The following is a 7,150-nucleotide window of genomic DNA, read 5'->3' as shown; positions in this document are numbered from 1 at the left end:
ACCCCTTACGCCCGGGGCGGGGCGTGGCTAAGTAGCGATGGGCTGTGGCTGGGAGATGGCGCGCGCAACACACAATACAGAGCGGCACCCACATATAAAGAGTGCATCCATCCGTTACATAGAAAACCTTTAAGGTTAATAAGCTACTTTTCATCTACTGATTTTATACGTTTGCGCTCAAAAATGCTAAATATCCCAACTATTATCATAACGTGTGTATTGTATTGTATTAGTTAGCAGACTAAATGTTGCTGCGGTAGAGTAGTTAATCTTCATACAGATCAGCCACTACTGGGTCTGCTCAGCTACCTCCTCCTGTTTAAGCTGCTGTTTGAAACCACTAGTTTAACTAGAGATCTGCCCGTTTCAGTCTAGGCTACTATCTCCCCGGTGACCACATGGCCAGGCCCACTGATAGGCATGGTGGTCCAGGATTCTCTGTGTGTTGTTGGGGAGACTGAAGACTGAACATGTGAGAGGGGGCCAAAGAGGTTCAATCAAATGTTATTAGTCACATGTTTTGAATACAACAGTTGTAGACTTTACCATGAAATGCATACTTATTTGCCCTTTCCCATGAATGTAGAGTTAACAAGTAAAAAATCTATAATTTTAATAGTAACATAATACAGTTTTTTTCGATTGCAGTTTTTTTTCGATTGCAGTTTTTTTTCCATTGCAGTGGGCACAAACTGGAATCACATGTGCAAAACTCTAACTACAGTCTGCACTACCAACAGTCACCTGAGCTAAACAGTTCACATCACCTGCAAAACTCATTCCAAGCAACACAACTCTTAACACATGGCTCAAAACACGCTCAGTGCAGCCAAACACTATGCACAACCCTCACTGAGATAACACACACTGTCACTCAGAACACACTGAGAGTAAAAACACTAGCATCAAACACCAATACAGAAAATACAAACTTTTCATCTTTACAGTTTGAACAATTTCAGTGACTTCATACAAAGTAATATTTTCTTCAAAGAAAAGAGTGACATTCTTTCACATGATTTATTAAATTTTTTAGAACATAACAAGTCTTTAAGGTAAATGAAAATTAGCAGTTTGCTTCAAAAGTCTGTAGTAATTTACAGAATTACAGTAATGAGAAAAAAAAGGTAGAAACTAAAAGTACATACTGTAATTCGAACAAATAATTGAGGGGCTAATCCTGCCTCTCTCTAGCATCAGGCCACAGGTTTTCTTCAACATCACATCTAATGTTTTCTCTTGCCATGCACCTGGGGAAGAACCTTCTGGAGTGCCTTATCCATTCCTGGCAGTCCTCTGGACTCGTGTCCTCACATCCGGCACGCATGGCTTCCAAAAGAGACATTTGGTCATGTGGGTAGTGACCAAACACTTTCCACCTCCAGGCAGAGAAAAACTCCTCTATTGGGTTGAGGAAGGGTGAATATGCAGGCAGGTACAAAACCATAAATCTGTGATTTGCTGCAAACCAATCTGTGACAGCTGCAGAGTGGTGAAAAGCAACGTTATCGCAAACTATGACAAAAACTTGGGGGTTTCTCACTGGCTCCCCCTGTTCTGCTGGCACTAGCTGAGCATAGAGCTGTTCTAGGAAAGCTATAAGCCTTTCTGTGTTGTATGGGCCAATGAGTGGTGTGTTGAGAAGCAAACCATCATTGGCCATTGCAGAACACATGGTGATATTTCCCCCCCTTTGGCCTGGAACCTCCACAGTGGCCCTTTGACCTATAACATTCCTTCCTCTGCGCCGTGTTTTGGCAAGGTTAAATCCAGCTTCATCGATAAATACAAATGAATGTGGTCTTTCCAGTGTTTCCACGTCCATTACTCTCTGAAAAACAGTAAGTGCACAGTTTTACTGTAGAAATGCTAGTGTTTTTTTTTTACTGTAAATATTTTGTATAGCTGTGTACGTAACCTCAGACGTCTTACCTGGACATATTAGTATCTTTGCTCTTTTACCCGTTTACTGTTTCTCTCGAACGGTACAGTGTATAACTGTTTCATTGTAACTTGGTGTTTCTTTAGGACTCTAGCAATAGTTGTTGTGCTGACAGAATTAACATTTTCAAATATATCATTATCAGCCAGCACTCTATCTTGAATCTCCCGCAGTTTTATTGCATTGTTGACAACAACCATGTCAACAATAGCATTTTCCTGCGCATCTGAAAATATTTTTCCTCTTCCCCCTGTTGGGGGCAGCCTTTTGGTCCTGTTGTAAAAATATATTTTACAGTCAAACTTACTGTAATATATATCTGTGTAAATATTCTATAATTGCAATACAAAATCGATTCCTGTCATGTTTTCATTTACTGTAAGGATGTAACTCTCACCTGTTTGCATGATGGAAAATTCGCATTACAGATGCCACTGTGGATCTTTGCAGATTGGGTTGCACCCTCAACCCTGCCTCTCTCAATGAGATACCATGGTTCACGACATGGTCTATAAGTGTAGCCCTTATTTCATCTGAAATAACAGCTCTTTGTCTTCTTTGTCTACCTCCACGCATCCGCCCTCTCCCTGCCACCCTTCTCCCTCCACGAACCCATCTTCCTTGTTCCATTTCCAATATGAGTCTTTCTGAGCTCTACCTATACATACTGTAATATGTGTGTGTGTGTTCACTAACAAGTCTAAAACAAGACACCTGCTTAGCCTTTCAGCTGAAATTGCAATCAGCAGTGTTTGAAAGGCACAAGGCTGAAAGCTATTCCGTTTTGAATGTGTGGTTCACAGTTTTGACAGCAGTGTGTTAGCATTTGAACAAAGTGCTGTAAATCCACAGTGTTTTGCAGGTTGTGGTTAAAGTCTTTGGATAAGTGTGTAGAGTTTTGAAAACTGTGTTCAAGCAATGAAAAACGAACTAGAGTTTGGACCACATGAACTGCTGCTGTGCAGACTGTAGTTAGAGTTTTGCACATGTGACTCCAGTTGTGTCCACTGTCGTTTAGCAATCGAAAAAAACTGTAAAATAACAATGATGAGGCTATGTACAAGGATTACCTTACCGAGCAACATGCAGGGGTATGAGGTAGTTGAGGTAATTGAGGTAATATGTACATGTAGGTAGGGGTAAATGTAACTAGGCAATCAGTATAGATAATAAACAGAGCGGCAGATTGTGAAAGAATTTCTATGTGTGAATGTATGGTGTCAATATGCATGTGTGTGAGTGTGAGTGTGAGTGTGTGTGTGTGTGTGTGTGTGTGTGTGTGTGTGTGTGTGTGTGTGTGTGTGTGTGTGTGTGTGTGTGTGTGTGTGTGTGTGTGTGTGTGTGTGTGTGTGTGTGTGTGTGTGTGTGTGTGTGCGTGCGTGCGTGTGTGCGTGCGTGCGTGCGTGCGTGCGTGTGTGTGTGTGTGTGTGTGTGTGAACAATGCAGTGAGTCATGACGAGGTCACCACTGACTGAGAGGACACTCCCACCAGAGACCACTGTTACTGCAGCCTTCCATCATTCAGGAAACAGATGGAGACAGAGAGAGACATCATAGGAATTAAATATAGTGTAAGTACATAGTTAGGATTATGACTAATCATTGAGAGTGAGAGAAGGTAGGACTCTGATCAATCTTTGAGAGCAGGTAGGACTCTGATTAATCATTGAGAGCAAGTATTACTTGATATGGTATTGCATAACTCATGCAGAGCTTCTGACGACAGAAGTACACTAAGATCTCTGATGAGTAAGCTTGCCTAAACCTGAAGACATGCAATAGGTCCCTATACTAATGCCTGGGTTTTGGCTAAATGGGCTAAAACTCTATTATTGTGCGCAGATGAAACCCGATTCAAATCCAGACAGTCATATGAAGTCATATAGTCTTGCAATGTAGTCATTGTTTATTGAAGACTTGCTTAACTTAATTTTCAGTTGAGGTGAGGATTGTCATGGAAACGTTTAAGTGTAGGAAGGTAAGCATGTCACTGATCAGAGGTCTTATCACACACATCTGTCAACGGCTTCGGTTCTGGGGTAAGGCTTGGTTGTTATAGCGGGACGTTTAGGATACTTTTTTAAACCCTACCGATTAAGAGCGTTGGTCCAGTAACCTAAAGGTTGCTGGTTTGAATCCTGAGCTTCCTAGGTAAAAAAAAAGAAAAGAAATGGCTGATGTGCCCTTGAGCAAGGCACTTAACCCTAATTGCTCTGGATAAGATAATCTGCGAAATGACTAAAATGTTAAAGTTGTGTGGTTCATTAGAATACTTTATTTTATGAAACAGAAATTAGCTTCCATTTACAAGGAAGTCATGAATGGGTAATTCTTGATACATAAAATAATTTTATACAACTAGTATCTACCAATTAATTTCTAAGTAAATACCAGGTAATTTATCAAATCAAATCAAATCAAATCAAATTATGTACCCTAAACACTGTTGATACCATTAACCCATACAATCAAGACATTTCCATGTCCATGGTGACAGTTTTTCAAGCCTCAGGAATGGAAAATCAATGCCTGACGCTAACTTAGACAGCTACATGTGAACTTTGTCATATATATCTCTGTTACAGATCAACTCTGGGATATTAAGCACAGCAAATTAGTAACATTGTCACACCCTGATCTGTTTCACCTGTCATTGTGCTTGTCTTCTGTCACGCCCTGACCTTAGAGATACTTTTTTATTCTCAATTTGGTTAGGTCAGGGTGTGACTTGGGTGGGCAAATCTATGTTTCTATTTCTTTGTTGGCCTAGTATGGTTCCCAATCAGAGGCAGCTGTTTATCGTTGTCTCTGATTGGTAATCATACTTAGGCAGCCCTTTTTCAAACCTTAGATGGTGGGATCTTGTTTTTACATAGTTGCTGTCTAGCCCTGCAGAACTTGACGTTCGGTTTTGTATTTTGTTGTTTTGTCGGAGTTCAGTATTAAAAATCATGAACACTTTCCACTCTGCGCCTTGGTCTCATTCATCTAACGACGGACGTAACATCTCCACCTCCCTCCAGGTGTCGCCCATCTTCCCCATTATCCCCAGTGTATTTATACTTGTGAGAAAATTGGAACGGAAATGGCGCCACACCAAACTGGAATTCTTCCGACTAGCTTGGAAAGACGGTACCGTGCAGTACCGAAGAGCCCTTACTGCTGCTCGATCATCCTATTTTTCTAACTTAATTGAGGAAAATAAGAACAATCCGAAATTCCTTTTTGATACTGTCGCAAAGCTAACTAAAAAGCAGCATTCCCCAAGAGAGGATGACTTTCACTTTAGCAGTGATAAATTCATGAACTTCTTTGAGGAAAAGATTATGATTATTAGAAAGCAAATTACGGACTCCTCTTTAAACCTGCGTATTCCTCCAAACCTCAGTTGTCCTGAGTCTGCACAACTCTGCCAGGACCTAGGATCAAGAGAGACGTTCAAGTGTTTTAGTACTATATCTCTTGACACAATGATGAAAATAATCATGGCCTCTAAACCTTCAAGCTGCATACTGGACCCTATTCCAACTAAACTACTGAAAGAGCTGCTTCCTGTGCTTGGCCCTCCTATGTTGAACATAATAAACGGCTCTCTATCCACTGGATGTGTACCAAACTCACTAAAAGTGGCAGTAATAAAGCCTCTCTTGAAAAAGCCAAACCTTGACCCAGAAAATATAAAAAACTATCGGCCTATATCGAAACTTCCATTCCTCTCAAAAATTTTAGAGAAGGCTGTTGCGCAGCAACTCACTGCTTTCCTGAAGACAAACAATGTATACGAAATGCTTCAGTCTGGTTTCAGACCCCATCATAGCACTGAGACGGCACTTGTGAAGGTGGTAAATTACATTTTAATGGCATCGGACCGAGGCTCTGCATCTGTCCTCGTGCTCCTAGACCTTAGTGCTGCTTTTCATACCATCGATCACCACATTATTTTGGAGAGATTGGAAACCCAAATTGGTCTACACGGACATGTTCTGGCCTGGTTTAGATCTTATCTGTCGGAAAGATATCAGTTTGTCTCTGTGAATGGTTTGTCCTCTGACAAATCAACTGTAAATTTCGGTGTTCCTCAAGGTTCTGTTTTAGGACCACTATTGTTTTCACTATACATTTTACCTCTTGGGGATGTTATTCGAAAACATAATGTTAACTTTCACTGCTATGCGGATGACACGCAGCTGTACATTTCAATGAAACATGGTGAAGCCCCAAAATTGCCCTCGCTAGAAGCATGTGTTTCAGACATAAGGAAGTGGATGGCTGCAAACTTTCTACTATTAAACTCGGACAAAACAGAGATGCTTGTTCTAGGTCCCAAGAAACAAAGAGATCTTCTGTTGAATCTGACAATTAATCTTAATGGTTGTACAGTCGTCTCAAATAAAACTGTGAAGGACCTCGGCGTTACCCTGGACCCTGATCTCTCTTTTGAAGAACATATCAAGACCATTTCGAGGACAGCTTTTTTCCATCTTACGTAATATTGCAAAAATCAGAAACTTTCTGTCCAAAAATGATGCAGAAAAATGTATCCATGCTTTTGTCACTTCTAGGTTAGACTACTGCAATGCTCTACTTTCCGGCTACCCGGATAAAGCACTAAACTTCAGTTAGTGCTAAATAAGGCTGCTAGAATCCTGACTAGAACCAAAAAATGTGATCATATTACTCCAGTGCTAGCCTCTCTACACTGGCTTCCTGTCAAAGCAAGGGCTGATTTTAAGGTTTTACTGCTAACCTACAAAGCATTACATGGGCTTGCTCCTACCTATCTCTCTGATTTGGTCCTGCCGTACATACCTACACGTACGCTAAGGTCACAAGACGATGGCCTCCTAATTGTCCCTAGAATTTCTAAGCAAACAGCTGGAGGCAGGGCTTTCTCCTATAGAGCTCCATTTTTATGCAACGGTCTGCCTACCCATGTCAGAGAAGCAAACTCTGTCTCAACCTTTAAGTCCTTACTGAAGACTCATCTCTCATCTTGGCCATGTTCTGTTATAATCTCCACCCGGCACAGCCAGAAGAGGACTGGCCACCCCACATAGCCTGGTTCCTCTCTAGGTTTCTTCCTAGGTTTTGGCCTTTCTAGGGAGTTTTTCCTAGCCACCGTGCTTCTACACCTGCATTGCTTGCTGTTTGGGGTTTTAGGCTGGGTTTCTGTACAGCACTTTGAGATATCAGCTGATGTACGAAGGG

Source organism: Oncorhynchus gorbuscha, linkage group LG01 (genome assembly GCF_021184085.1).
Source record: "Oncorhynchus gorbuscha isolate QuinsamMale2020 ecotype Even-year linkage group LG01, OgorEven_v1.0, whole genome shotgun sequence".
Lineage (NCBI taxonomy): Eukaryota > Metazoa > Chordata > Actinopteri > Salmoniformes > Salmonidae > Oncorhynchus > Oncorhynchus gorbuscha.
The sequence above is the reverse complement of the archived record's forward strand: the minus strand, read 5'-3'. Positions refer to the sequence as shown.